Source organism: Oncorhynchus kisutch, linkage group LG27, assembly GCF_002021735.2.
Source record: "Oncorhynchus kisutch isolate 150728-3 linkage group LG27, Okis_V2, whole genome shotgun sequence".
Lineage (NCBI taxonomy): Eukaryota > Metazoa > Chordata > Actinopteri > Salmoniformes > Salmonidae > Oncorhynchus > Oncorhynchus kisutch.
In genome coordinates this window covers 43,288,118-43,304,337 of record NC_034200.2, presented here as the reverse complement: position 1 = coordinate 43,304,337, position 16,220 = coordinate 43,288,118, and the positions used below count along the sequence as shown (strand labels likewise).

Genomic DNA, 16,220 nt, shown 5'->3' with positions numbered 1-16,220 from the left:
CACCTCCTATCTGTCTGTCTCATCCCATCCTCACCTCCTATCTGTCTGTCTCATCCCATCCTCACCTCCTATCTGTCTGTCTCATCCCATCCTCACCTCCTATCTGTCTGTCTCATCCCATCCTCACTCTACACCTATCTGTCTGTCTCATCCCATCCTCACATCTGTCTCCCTCATCCCATCCTCACTCTACACCTCCTATCTGTCTGTCTCATTCCATCCTCACATCTGTCTCCCTCATCCCATCCTCACTCTACACCCCCCCCATATCTGTCTGTCTCATCCCATCCTCACTCTACACCTCCTATCTGTCTGTCTCATCCCATTATCTCTACACCTCCTATCTGTCTCCCTCATCCCATCCTCCCTCTACACCTCCTATCTGTCTGTCTCATCCCATCCTCACCTCCTATCTATCTGTCTCATCCCATCCTCACTCTACACCTATCTGTCTCCCTCATCCCATCCTCACTCTACACCTCCTATCTGTCTGTCTCATCCCATCCTCACCTCCTATCTGTCTGTCTCATCCCATCCTCACTCTACACCTCCTATCTGTCTGTCTCATCCCATCATATCTACACCTCCTATCTGTCTGTCTCATCCCATCCTCACTCTACACCTCCTATCTGTCTGTCTCATCCCATCCTCACTCTACACCTCCTATCTGTCTGTCTCATCCCATCCTCACCTCCTATCTGTCTGTCTCATCCCATCCTCACTCTACACCTCCTATCTGTCTGTCTCATCCCATCCTCACTCTACACCTTCTATCTGTCTATCTCTACACCTCCTATCTGTCTGTCTCATCCCATCCTCACCTCCTATCTGTCTGTCTTATCCCATCCTCACCTCCTATCTGTCTGTCTCATCCCATCCTCACCTCCTATCTGTCTGTCTCATCCCATCCTCACTCTACACCTATCTGTCTGTCTCATCCCATCCTCACATCTGTCTCCCTCATCCCATCCTCACTCTACACCTCCTATCTGTCTGTCTCATTCCATCCTCACATCTGTCTCCCTCATCCCATCCTCACTCTACACCCCCCCCCATATCTGTCTGTCTCATCCATCCTCACTCTACACCTCCTATCTGTCTGTCTCATCCCATTATCTCTACACCTCCTATCTGTCTCCCTCATCCCATCCTCCCTCTACACCTCCTATCTGTCTGTCTCATCCCATCCTCACCTCCTATCTATCTGTCTCATCCCATCCTCACTCTACACCTCCTATCTGTCTGTCTCATCCCATCCTCACTCTACACCTCCTATCTGTCTGTCTCATTCCATCCTCACTCTACACCTCCTATCTGTCTGTCTCATCCCATCATCTCTACACCTCCTATCTGTCTGTCTCATCCTATCCTCACTCTACACCTCCTATCTGTCTGTCACATCCCATCATCTCTACACCTCCTATCTGTCTGTCTCATCCCATCCTCACCTCCTATCTGTCTGTCTCATCCCATCATCTCTACACCTCCTATCTGTCTGTCTCATCCCATCCTCACTCTACACCTCCTATCTGTCTGTCTCATCCCATCCTCACTCTACACCTCCTATCTGTCTCCCTCATCCCATCCTCACTCTACACCTCCTATCTGTCTGTCTCATCCCATCCTCACTCTACACCTCCTATCTGTCTCCCTCATCCCATCCTCCCTCTACACCTCCTATCTGTCTCCCTCATCCCATCCTCACTCTACACCACCTATCTATCTGTCTCATCCCATCCTCACTCTGCACCTCCTATCTGTCTCCCTCATCCCATCCTCCCTCTACACCTCCTATCTGTCTCCCTCATCCCATCCTCCCTCTACACCTCCTATCTGTCTCCCTCATCCCATCCTCCCTCTACACCTCCTATCTGTCTCCCTCATCCCATCCTCCCTCTACACCTCCTATCTGTCTCCCTCATCCCATCCTCACTCTACACCACCTATCTATCTGTCTCATCCCATCCTCACTCTACACCTCCTATCTGTTTGTCTCATCCCATCCTCACTCTACACCTCCTATCTGTCTCCCTCATCCCATCCTCACTCTACACCTCCCCCTGTATCTGTCTGTCTCATCCCATCCTCACTCTACACCTCCTATCTGTCTGTCTCATCCCATCCTCACTCTACACCTCCTATCTGTCTGTCTCATCCCATCCTCACTCTACACCTATCTGTCTGTCTCATCCCATCCTCACTCTACACCTCCTATCTGTCTGTCGCATCCCATCCTCACTCTACACCTCCTATCTGTCTGTCTCATCCCATCCTCACTCTACACCTATCTGTCTGTCTCATCCCATCCTCACTCTACACCTCCTATCTGTCTGTCTCATCCCATCCTCACTCTACACCTCCTATCTGTCTGTCTCATCCCATCATCTCTACACCTCCAATCTGTCTCCCTCATCCCATCCTCACCCTACACCTCCTATCTGTCTGTCTCATCCCATCCTAACTCTACACCTCCTATCTGTCTCCCTCATCCCATCCTCACCTCCTATCTGTCTGTCTCATCCCATCCTCCCTCTACACCTCCTATCTGTCTGTCTCATCCCATCCTCACTCTACACCTCCTATCTGTCTCCCTGCTCCCATCCTCACTCTACACCTCCTATCTGTCTGTCTCATCCCATCCTCACTCTACACCTCCTATCTGTCTCCCTCATCCCATCCTCACTCTGCGCCTCCTATCTGTCTCCCTCATCCCATCCTCACTCTACACCTCCTATCTGTCTGTCTCATCCCATCCTCACTCTACACCTCCTATCTGTCTGTCTCATCCCATCCTCACTCTACACCTCCTATCTGTCTGTCTCAGCTCATCCTCACTCTACACCTCCTATCTGTCTGTCTCATCCCATCCTCACCTCCTATCTGTCTGTCTCATCCCATCCTCACTCTACACCTCCTATCTATCTGTCTCATCCCATCCTCACTCTACACCTCCTATCTGTCTCATCCCATCCTCACTCTACACCTCCTATCTGTCTCCCTCATCCCATCCTCACTCTACACCTCCTATCTGTCTGTCTCAGCCCATCCTCACTCTACACCTCCTATCTGTCTGTCTCATCCCATCCTCACCTCCTATCTGTCTGTCTCATCCCATCCTCACTCTACACCTCCTATCTATCTGTCTCATCCCATCCTCACTCTACACCTCCTATCTGTCTCCCTCATCCCATCCTCACTCTACACCTCCTATCTGTCTGTCTCATCCCATCCTCACTCTACACCTATCTGTCTGTCTCATCCCATCCTCACTCTACACCTCCTATCTGTCTGTCTCATCCCATCCTCACTCTACACCTCCTATCTGTCTGTCTCATCCCATCATCTCTACACCTCCAATCTGTCTCCCTCATCCCATCCTCACCCTACACCTCCTATCTGTCTGTCTCATCCCATCCTAACTCTACACCTCCTATCTGTCTCCCTCATCCCATCCTCACCTCCTATCTGTCTGTCTCATCCCATCCTCCCATCTGTCTGTCTCATCCCATCCTCACTCTACACCTCCTATCTGTCTCCCTGCTCCCATCCTCACTCTACACCTCCTATCTGTCTGTCTCATCCCATCCTCACTCTACACCTCCTATCTGTCTCCCTCATCCCATCCTCACTCTGCACCTCCTATCTGTCTCCCTCATCCCATCCTCACTCTACACCTCCTATCTGTCTGTCTCATCCCATCCTCACTCTACACCTCCTATCTGTCTGTCTCATCCCATCCTCACTCTACACCTCCTATCTGTCTGTCTCAGCTCATCCTCACTCTACACCTCCTATCTGTCTGTCTCATCCCATCCTCACCTCCTATCTGTCTGTCTCATCCCATCCTCACTCTACACCTCCTATCTATCTGTCTCATCCCATCCTCACTCTACACCTCCTATCTGTCTCCCTCATCCCATCCTCACTCTACACCTCCTATCTGTCTGTCTCAGCCCATCCTCACTCTACACCTCCTATCTGTCTGTCTCATCCCATCCTCACCTCCTATCTGTCTGTCTCATCCCATCCTCACTCTACACCTCCTATCTATCTGTCTCATCCCATCCTCACTCTACACCTATCTGTCTCCCTCATCCCATCCTCACTCTACACCTCCTATCTGTCTGTCTCATCCCATCCTCACCTCCTATCTGTCTGTCTCATCCCATCCTCACTCTACACCTCCTATCTGTCTGTCTCATCCCATCATATCTACACCTCCTATCTGTCTGTCTCATCCCATCCTCACTCTACACCTCCTATCTGTCTGTCTCATCCCATCCTCACTCTACACCTCCTATCTGTCTGTCTCATCCCATCCTCACCTCCTATCTGTCTGTCTCATCCCATCCTCACTCTACACCTCCTATCTGTCTGTCTCATCCCATCCTCACTCTACACCTTCTATCTGTCTATCTCTACACCTCCTATCTGTCTGTCTCATCCCATCCTCACCTCCTATCTGTCTGTCTCATCCCATCCTCACCTCCTATCTGTCTGTCTCATCCCATCCTCACCTCCTATCTGTCTGTCTCATCCCATCCTCACTCTACACCTATCTGTCTGTCTCATCCCATCCTCACATCTGTCTCCCTCATCCCATCCTCACTCTACACCTCCTATCTGTCTGTCTCATTCCATCCTCACATCTGTCTCCCTCATCCCATCCTCACTCTACACCCCCCCCATATCTGTCTGTCTCATCCCATCCTCACTCTACACCTCCTATCTGTCTGTCTCATCCCATTATCTCTACACCTCCTATCTGTCTCCCTCATCCCATCCTCCCTCTACACCTCCTATCTGTCTGTCTCATCCCATCCTCACCTCCTATCTATCTGTCTCATCCCATCCTCACTCTACACCTATCTGTCTCCCTCATCCCATCCTCACTCTACACCTCCTATCTGTCTGTCTCATCCCATCCTCACCTCCTATCTGTCTGTCTCATCCCATCCTCACTCTACACCTCCTATCTGTCTGTCTCATCCCATCATATCTACACCTCCTATCTGTCTGTCTCATCCCATCCTCACTCTACACCTCCTATCTGTCTGTCTCATCCCATCCTCACTCTACACCTCCTATCTGTCTGTCTCATCCCATCCTCACCTCCTATCTGTCTGTCTCATCCCATCCTCACTCTACACCTCCTATCTGTCTGTCTCATCCCATCCTCACTCTACACCTTCTATCTGTCTATCTCTACACCTCCTATCTGTCTGTCTCATCCCATCCTCACCTCCTATCTGTCTGTCTCATCCCATCCTCACCTCCTATCTGTCTGTCTCATCCCATCCTCACCTCCTATCTGTCTGTCTCATCCCATCCTCACTCTACACCTATCTGTCTGTCTCATCCCATCCTCACATCTGTCTCCCTCATCCCATCCTCACTCTACACCTCCTATCTGTCTGTCTCATTCCATCCTCACATCTGTCTCCCTCATCCCATCCTCACTCTACACCCCCCCCCATATCTGTCTGTCTCATCCCATCCTCACTCTACACCTCCTATCTGTCTGTCTCATCCCATTATCTCTACACCTCCTATCTGTCTCCCTCATCCCATCCTCCCTCTACACCTCCTATCTGTCTGTCTCATCCCATCCTCACCTCCTATCTATCTGTCTCATCCCATCCTCACTCTACACCTCCTATCTGTCTGTCTCATCCCATCCTCACTCTACACCTCCTATCTGTCTGTCTCATTCCATCCTCACTCTACACCTCCTATCTGTCTGTCTCATCCCATCATCTCTACACCACCTATCTGTCTGTCTCATCCTATCCTCACTCTACACCTCCTATCTGTCTGTCACATCCCATCATCTCTACACCTCCTATCTGTCTGTCTCATCCCATCCTCACCTCCTATCTGTCTGTCTCATCCCATCATCTCTACACCTCCTATCTGTCTGTCTCATCCTATCCTCACTCTACACCTCCTATCTGTCTGTCTCATCCCATCATCTCTACACCTCCTATCTGTCTGTCTCATCCCATCCTCACCTCCTATCTGTCTGTCTCATCCCATCATCTCTATACCTCCTATTTGTCTGTCTCATAATTTCTACAAACTTCAGAGTGTTTTCTATCCAATGCTACCAATCATATGTATATCCTGGCTTCTGGGTCTGAGTAACAGGCAGTTTACTTTGGGCACGTCAGTCAGGCGGAAATTCTGAAAAAAGGACCCTAGCCCTAGCAAGCTTTAAAGTAATAATGGACTGTTGTTTCTCTTTGTTTATTTGAGATGTTCTTGCCATAATATGGACTTGGTCTTTTACCAGATAGGGCTATTGTCTGTTTACCACCCCTACCTTGTCACAACACACCTGATTGGCTCATTAACAAGGAATGAAATTCCACAAGTTAAGACATGATGGTCAGTCAATCGCAAAAACCATCAAGCACTATGATGAAATTGGCTCTCAAGGACCGCCATAGGAAAAGAAGACCCAGAGTTACCTCTGCTGCAGAGGATATGCTCATTAGAGTTATCAGCCTCATAAATTGCAGCCCAAATAAATGCTTCACAGAGTTCAAGTAACAGACATCTCAACATCAACTGTTCAGAGGAGACTGTGTGAATCAGGCCTTCATGGTCAAATTGCTGCAAAGAAACCACTACTAAAGGACACCAATAAGAAGAGACTTACTTGGGCCAAGAAACACAAGCATTGGACATTAGACCGGTGGAAATCTGTCCTTCAGTCTCTTCCTCTTATTGGTGTCTTTTGGTTTGATGAGTCCAAATTTGAGATTTTTGGTTCTAACAGCCGTGTCTTTGTGAAACGCAAAGTAGGTGAACAGATGATCTCCGTATGTGTGGTTCCCACCGTGAAGCATGGAGGAGGAGGTGTGACAGTGTGGGGGTGCTTTACTGGTGACACTGTCAGTGATTTATTTAGAATTCAAGGCACACTTAACCAGCATGGCTACCACAGCATTCTGCAGCGATACATCTGGTTTGCGCTTAGTGGGACTATCATTTGTTTTTCAACAGGACAATGACCCAACACACCTCCAGGCTGTTTAAGGGCTATTTGACCAAAAAGGAGAGTGATGGAGTGCTGCATCAGATGAGCTGGCCTCCACAATCACCCAACATCAACCCAATTGAGATGGTTTGGGACGAGTTGGATCGCAGAGTGAAGGAAAAGCAGCCAACAAGTGCTCAGCATATGTGGGAACTCCTTCAAGACAGTTGGAAAAGCATTCCAGGTGAAGCTGGTTGAGAGAATGCCAAGATTGTGCAAAGCAAAGGGTGGCTATTTTGAAGAATCTAAAATAGAAAATATATTTTGATTTGTTTTACACTTTTTTGATACCTACATGATTCCATATGTGTTATTTCATAGTTGTGATGTCTTCACTATTATTCTACAATGTAGAAAATAGTAAAAAATAAAGAAAAACCCTTGAGTGAGTAGGTGTGTCCAAACTTTTGACTGGTACTGTATATAAACACATTTTTGTTTGTTTTGCTTTTGTGTAACGAATATTTGACGGCCAGGCATTCGTGAGGTTGTTTTCATCTCTGCCGTAACATGGACAATGTGATGATACTTTGTTGCTCCTTTCTGAAACAAGCAAACAAGTCTTCGGTTGCCTAGGCAATGCCACCCACAATGCAACAGCAGCACACATAGGAATAGAACAGGCTTGGGACCTTCTAACCCTGGCAATTTCAGTGGTAAACTCAGGGGTACACTCGTAATGGTTTCCTGGTATTGTGATGCAATAATTTCCATGGGAATGTAGAATATTCATTTAAATTATGCTAATTGATGTGACTAATGTCAGTTGAGTTGAATCAACAAATCACATATTTTACTTCCTGCTTTGTTCCTATGGTCACACTCGCAATGGCCGCCAGGCCATCCATTATGCCATAATTGAGTTGAAAAGGGGACAGCCATTCTATTTATCAGGAGTCAGGAGCAGAGCAGAAAATATGCACCAAAACAAAACTATTAAAATAATAATAAATATATATTTTCTATTCAAAACAGTCATCCAAAATACCATGACCGTCACAGGCCTACCCATCTCTCAGCCTAGGGATCAGGGGTCATCACCTAGATTCAGCCGCGGGACAATTGTTTCTTGAGCGGATGGTTGGGGGACCGGAACATAATTACAAATCATTTGTAGACGGCAAATTGACCGCAAGAAGACCAAACAGATATAATGTTTGACAAAAAAATATATATATTTTCAAACCTTGCTACGATCACAAGTCTCTCTATTATGCGTATGGGAACAGATTTGTTCAATTAAAATCACCTGGAGAGGATTTCCTGGTGGTTTTTTTGTGTTTTTTTTACAGTCTTCTATGTCCAACACCATTTTAAAAATGTTGTTTTATTTTATTTTTGGATCAGAACACTTGGGGTGCCAAATAAGACCGAACGTGGGCCATTTGGGGAACCCTGGATTAACCCCACTAGGGGCCAGAGAGCTCTGGAAAAGACAACAAAGTCAAACAATGTCAAATAAATATTTAGTCTACACCTGATAGTTGCTGCATCAGCAAACGACAAGGTGGAGGAATGGTGTACTGAGGTCAGAAATCAGGTGCTTAGGATCCGGATAAGTTAACTTCTTTAAAAAGGTGACAGACAAAGGTTTGTTTTTCCAAACCTTTCTTTATTACAACAGCTTAATACATCATTAAATGATCAGCAATAATATTTTGGTCAGGGTAGATGTTGTATCCTTGATTTAACACGAAAGGAGGCGTGACTTCCTGTCAACATGTTCCTTTGGAATGTTCGAAAATGACTTAATTTGAAGGCATTGTGAAAATGTCGTCATTTGAAAAGGTTCAAAGTTATCTGATATTGGCGCACAATTTCTGCACTCACATGTTCGATATTGTACTGTCGAGAAAGCAATCACAAATCTATTTCACGTTTTCCATTTGATCCAGCTATTTCAGTCAGGAAATAATAATCTGGTGGCCTGATTTCAAAGTAGTTTTCATTTTTTCCCACTTTTTCCGCTGCGCTGTGACAGTCGGCGGTCGGTCGGATTTTATCCGAATGAGAAGACGTTGTTCTCCTTCTAACTAACTATAATAAAAAACTTTACATCATTTGAAATGTTTACAGGGATCTTCATTGATAGTAATAATATTTGTGTATCTTTTCAAAGCAAACAAAATTTGGCCAGGAGATGATCATGATCATAAAATTGTCTTGGCTACTGTAGCTAAGCAAAACTAGAACTAGCTTTCCTAGCTAGATATCCAGCTAGCTAACCTTGTGTTGTTCACAGTACAATTGTCAGAAAGGGTCTAACTAGCTATATATGGTGTAACGGCCGTCGTCGGTGGATGAATGTGAGGACCAAGGTGCAGCGTGGCACGTGTCCATATTTATTAAATGAACATGGAAATAACAACGATTGACAGCTGCCTCTGATTGAGAACCATATCAGGCCAAACACAGAAATAGCAAATCATAGAAAAACTAACATAGACAACCCACCCAACTCACGCCCTGACCACACTAAAACAAAGATATAATAACAGAACTAAGGTCAGAACGTGACATATAGTAACGTTCAGAAATAGCTTAATTATTTTCATTTGGTAGTTAGCCACGTTTTGGTTAGCTAGTTAGCTTGCTGGCTGCAGCAACAATGGCTGCATCCAGTGTAGCTAGCTAGATAGCAATTATTTCCCAATAAGTAAACTAAGTGTATTAGCTAGGTAACTAGTTAGCTTACAGTCATTATTCATGTGTTGTGTTACTTGCAGTAAGCCATGAACACACCTGAACATGCCAAAAATCCATCTGGGAGAATGTCCTGTGGACAGATGACACCAAATAAGAGTTGTTTTTTTGGTAAAGCACACACCACCTCTGTGTTTACAGAAAACAAAATATAAGCTTTCAAAGAACAGGCCACCTTCCCTACAGTCAAACATGGAGGAGGGTTCAGTGATGGGTTGGGGTTGCTTTGCTGCCTCTGGCACTGAGTGCCATGACATCATGTAATAAGGAGAATACCAAAGCATTTTAAAACTTATGGGTGGGGCTAAGGCTTAAGAGGGTGTGAACGATGCTGAATGGGTGGGGCTAAGGCTTAAGAGGGTGTGAACGATGCTGAATGGGTGGGGCTAAGGCTTAAGAGGATGTGAATGATGCTGAATGGGTGGGGCTAAGGCTTAAGAGGGTAGGAACGATGCTGAATTGGTGCAGACAAAAGACAAGATCTGTGTTCGAATGCTCATACTATCTGCACTAAACTGTACTATTTATGACTAGTATATAGTATGAACTAGTATAGAGTATGAACTAGTATATAGTATGAACTAGTATATAGAACTAGTATATAGAACTAGTATATAGAACTAGTATATAGAACTAGTATACAGAACTAGTATATAGAACTAGTATACAGAACTAGTATATATAACTAGTATACAGAACTAGTATACAGAACTAGCATATAGAACTAGTATATAGAACTAGTATACAGAACTAGCATATAGAACTAGTATATATAACTAGTATACAGGACTAGTATATAGAACTAGTATATAGTATGAACTAGTATATAGAACTAGTATATAGTATGAACTAGTATATAGTATGAACTAGTATATAGAACTAGTATATAGAACTAATATATAGTATGAACTAGTATATAGAACTAGTATATAGAACCAGTATATAGAACTAGTATATATAACTAGTATATAGTATGAACTAGTATATAGAACCAGTATATAGAACCAGTATATAGAACTAGTATATAGAACCAGTATATAGAACTAGTATATAGAACTAGTATATAGAACTAGTATATAGTATGAACTAGTATATAGTATGAACTAGTATATAGAACTAGTATATAGAACCAGTATATAGAACTAGTATAAACTAGTATATAGAACTAGTATATAGAACTAGTATATAGTATGAACTAGTATATAGTATGAACTAGTATATAGAACTAGTATATAGTATGAACTAGTATATAGAACTAGTATATATGGACCACATAGCATTACAGCAGTATGTACCGGTAAGTTAGCTAGCTACTAATACATGGAACTTGCCAGTATATTAACTATATGTAATTCTTAACTTAGCTAAGTGGTATAGTCGTTGTGCGTTCTCAATGGTCATTGTTCATTCGCTCTGGCTATCTTTTCTGATTTCAGAGCACTGATGAATTTACAAACGCTCAACACCCATGGAATACGGCCGGTGTCGGTAAACGTTGGCAAAAAAATGCGTAATTAAATTGTTGCCAGCAGCACAGTTACAGTCACCAACGCTCTGGATAACATGAAAACAGCCTAACCAGCTCTGCTAGGGGGAGTAAAATGGTCAGAGTGAGGTGTTCTCTCATTTGTGTCTGGAAGTAGCTAGCAAGCTAACCAACGTTAGACAGTTAGCTTGGGTGCTTGACTGCCGTGTTCTGACTGAGGTCAGATGGACTGAGGTCAGATGGACTGAGGTCAGAACACTCGGATCAACCCACTCCTCGGCCAGAGCGTCCACTGTGATGTCTGAATGCTCAGAAGTGCATTTTTTTAGCGAACGCCCAGAGCGCACTCCAGATGGAATTTACAAACACATCCGAAGTCGTAAAATGTCTAGCTAGAAATTTCTATGCTAACAAGCTAGCAAGACATTGCATAGCAACAGCATCAATTTCCGGAATACAGGCAAAGCGCTAGTACACTCAACTGAAAGGATACAGTTTGTTCACAATACACTAAAATGAACTAAATGTAGTAAATGCTCATTAAGTATGTGGTATACAGAATGTTAGTATGGGTATTCAAACACAGCTAAGCTCTCCAGTAGGTGTACTAAAAAATTCAAGGGCAATTTTCTCAAAAGTGGGGATACAAGTTTAGCAACTTCCAAAGAAGAAATTACTTTCCCATTGTTCCTCAGCTGCAGTCGATTATATACCATTTTCGAGTCTGTACTTGTATCCAATGTAAAAAAAAAATAATAATAAAAAATGTTTTTTTGCTACATAAAAAAATTATTGAGGTAGTGGCTTGTTGCGGCTTCTTTAATGAAGCCTAAATTACCATTATTATTATTTAAGTGTTATGTTTTTTTTTTGTGGAGAACTTTGTCTGTCACCATTAACACCAAATGTTATCAGTAGATCAACAATGTCAAATAGTGTCAATAAATGGTAAGTTCATAAAAGGTAGAGACGTCTTGTACTCAGGGGCTTAGGAACCTGACATGGATCAACTAATGTGACAGGCTCAGCTGAGAGAACTCAAACAGGGCAGCTATCTGTATAGATTCCCATTGAAGCTCCATACAGTGTGTGGCTCGACCATATTGCCTGCCCTGCCTGTTTAGCAGCAGCCTTATCTCGCTCTGCTCCCAGACAGATTTGTACCCATCACTCTGTCATTGTCCATTAGCCTTTTAAAGCTGACACTGACATACACACAGCAGGCAGACCCTCAAACACACACCTAATGCACAGACAACAGCATGCTGTACGCACACGCACGCACGCGCACGAGCACGCACAAACACACACCACCCAGAATAGCTGCTTCTCATCTCATTATACCCAGAATGCATCACCTCTGAGCTAACAGGCCACAGACGCTGATCAATCAGACCTTTTCACTGAACAGAATCTGTGTGACCGTTTTAACTTCTACCTTATTATGATCCTCCTCTTCCTCCTCATCACCACCACCATCATCTTCCCCCTACCTCTTTGTCCAGTTCATTGTGTTGAGCAGGGATCCCCAACTGTCGGCCTGAGGGACGAATTTGGCCCAGGGTGTAGTTTAATTAGGCCATGGTGGAGTTTTATTTGGCCAGGGTGTAGTTTTATTTAGCCAGGGTGTAGTTTTATTTAGCCAGGGTGTAGTTTTATTTAGCCAGGGTGTAGTTTTATTTAGCCAGGGTGTGGTTTAATTAGGCCATGGTGGAGTTTTATTTGGCCAGGGTGGAGTTTTTATTAGGCCAGGGTGTAGTTTTATTTGGCCAGGGTGTAGTTTTATTAGGCCAGGGTGTAGTTTTATTTAGCCAGGGTGTAGTTTTATTAGGCCAGGGTGTAGTTTTATTTAGCCAGGGTGTAGTTTTATTTAGCCAGGGTGTAGTTTTATTTAGCCAGGGTGTAGTTTTATTTAGCCAGGGTGTAGTTTTATTTAGCCAGGGTGTAGTTTTATTTAGCCAGGGTGTGGTTTAATTAGGCCATGGTGGAGTTTTATTTGGCCAGGGTGGAGTTTTAATTAGGCCAGGGTGTAGTTTTATTTAGCCAGGGTGTAGTTTTATTTGGCCAGGGTGTCGTTTTATTAGGCCAGGGTGTAGTTTTATTTAGCCAGGGTGTAGTTTTATTTAGTCAGGGTGTGGTTTTAATAGGTCAGGGTGTAGTTTTATTAGGCCAGGGTGTAGTTTTAACAGGCCAGGTTGTATTAGGCCAGGCACATACCTGACTATATAAGGTCCCACAGTTGACAGTGTATGTCAGAGCAAAAACCAAGTCATGAGGTCGAAGGAATTGTCCGTAGAGCTTCGAGACAGGATTGAGTCGAGGCACAGATCTGGGGAAGGGCACCAAAACATTTATGCAGCATTGAAGGTCCCCAAGAACACAGTGGCCTCCATCATTCTTAAATGGAAGAAGTTTGGAACCACCAAGACTCTTGAAAAGGGCCTTGGTCAGGGAGGTAACCAAGAACCCAATGGTCACTCTGACAGAGTTACAGAGTTCCTCTGTGGAGATGGGAGAACTCTTTGGCCTGAATGCCAAGCGTCATGTCTGTGTCATGTCTATGATGAAGCATGGTGGTGGCAGTATCATGCTGTGGGGATGTTTTTCGGCGGCAGGGACTGGGAGACTAGTCAGGATCGAGGAACAGGTGAAGCTTTTAACAGGACAACGACCCTAAGCACACAGCCAATGAGGAGTGGATTTGGGACAAGTCTCTCTGAAAGTCCTAGAGTGGCCCAGCCAGAGCCCGGACTTGAACCCGATCGAACATCTCCGGAGAGACCTGAAAATAGCTGTGCAGTGATGCTCCCCATCCAATCTGACTGCGCTTGAGAGGATCTGTGGAGAAGAATGAGAGAAACTCCCCAAGTACAGGTGTGACAAGCTTGTCGCATCAAAGCTGAGATCAGGTGTGCAAAGCTGTCATCAAGGCAAAAGGGTGGCTATAAAATATTTTTTGACATGTTTAACACTTTTTTGGTTACTACATAATTCCATGTGTTATTTCATCATTTTGATGTCTCACTATTAGTCTACAATGTAGAAAATAGTAAAAAAATTAAGAAAAACCCTTGAATGAGTGTTCTAGAACTTTTAACTGGTACTCCATGTAAATGTGATTTTTTTTAAACTGTTTTTGCTTTGTCATTGTGGGGTATTGTGATGTCATTGTGGGGTATTGTGATGTCATTGTGGGGTATTGTGATGTCATTGTGGCGTATTGTGATGTCATTGTGGGGTATTGTGATGTCATTGTGGGGTATTGTGATGTCATTGTGGCGTATTGTGATGTCATTGTGGGGTATTGTGATGTCATTGTGGCGTATTGTGATGTCATTGTGGGTTATTGTGATGTCATTGTGGGGTATTGTGATGTCATTGTGGCGTATTGTGATGTCATTGTGGGGTATTGTGATGTCATTGTGGGGTATTGTGATGTCATTGTGGGGTATTGTGATGTCATTGTGGGGTATTGTGATGTCATTGTGGCGTATTGTGATGTCATTGTGGGGTATTGTGATGTCATTGTGGCGTATTGTGATGTCATTGTGGGGTATTGTGATGTCATTGTGGGGTATTGTGATGTCATTGTGGGGTATTGTGATGTCATTGTGGGGTATTGTGATGTCATTGTGGCGTATTGTGATGTCATTGTGGGGTATTGTGATGTCATTGTGGGGTATTGTGATGTCATTGTGGCGTATTGTGATGTCATTGTGGGGTATTGTGATGTCATTGTGGCGTATTGTGATGTCATTGTGGGGTATTGTGATGTCATTGTGGCGTATTGTGATGTCATTGTGGGGTATTGTGATGTCATTGTGGCGTATTGTGATGTCATTGTGGGGTATTGTGATGTCATTGTGGCGTATTGTGATGTCATTGTGGGGTATTGTGATGTCATTGTGGCGTATTATGATGTCATTGTGGGGTATTGTGATGTCATTGTGGGGTATTGTGATGTCATTGTGGCGTATTGTGATGTCATTGTGGCGTATTGTGATGTCATTGTGGGGTATTGTGATGTCATTGTGGCGTATTGTGATGTCATTGTGGGGTATTGTGATGTCATTGTGGGGTATTGTGATGTCATTGTGGGGTATTGTGATGTCATTGTGGGGTATTGTGATGTCATTGTGGCGTATTGTGATGTCATTGTGGGGTATTGTGATGTCATTGTGGGGTATTGTGATGTCATTGTGGCGTATTGTGATGTCATTGTGGGGTATTGTGATGTCATTGTGGCGTATTGTGATGTCATTGTGGGTTATTGTGATGTCATTGTGGGGTATTGTGATGTCATTGTGGGGTATTGTGATGTCATTGTGGGGTATTGTGATGTCATTGTGGGGTATTGTGATGTCATTGTGGCGTATTGTGATGTCATTGTGGGGTATTGTGATGTCATTGTGGGGTATTGTGATGTCATTGTGGCGTATTGTGATGTCATTGTGGGGTATTGTGATGTCATTGTGGCGTATTGTGATGTCATTGTGGGGTATTGTGATGTCATTGTGACGTATTGTGATGTCATTGTGGGGTATTGTGATGTCATTGTGGGGTGTTGTGATGTCATTGTGGGGTATTGTGATGTCATTGTGGCGTATTGTGATGTCATTGTGGGGTATTGTGATGTCATTGTGGGGTATTGTGATGTCATTGTGGCGTATTGTGATGTCATTGTGGGGTATTGTGTGTAGATTGATGAGAATTTTTTATTCAGTTTAGAATGAGGCTGTAACGTAACAAATGTGGAAAAAGGCAAGGGGTCGGAATACTTTCTGAATGCCCTGTATGTGATCGCATACAAATGTAAGCAAGATTTGAAATGATTATGTTGTAGTCAAATATTATATCTGTTTGGGCTTCTTGTGGTCAATTTGCAGTAATTACGTTCCGGTCCCCCAACCATCCGTTCAAGAAAAACAATTGGCCCGCGGCTGAATCTAGTTGATGATCCCTGATCCCTAGTAAAGCCTGTTTAGATAT

The 16,220-nt window shown here is 44.1% G+C and overlaps 1 protein-coding gene across 1 annotated transcript in view; it reads right to left on the bottom strand.

The window, feature by feature from the left end:
• LOC109881536 (microtubule cross-linking factor 1) overlaps positions 1-16,220 on the bottom strand; it is a 134,671-nt gene that overhangs the window by 98,415 nt on the left and 20,036 nt on the right. The window lies entirely within an intron of this gene.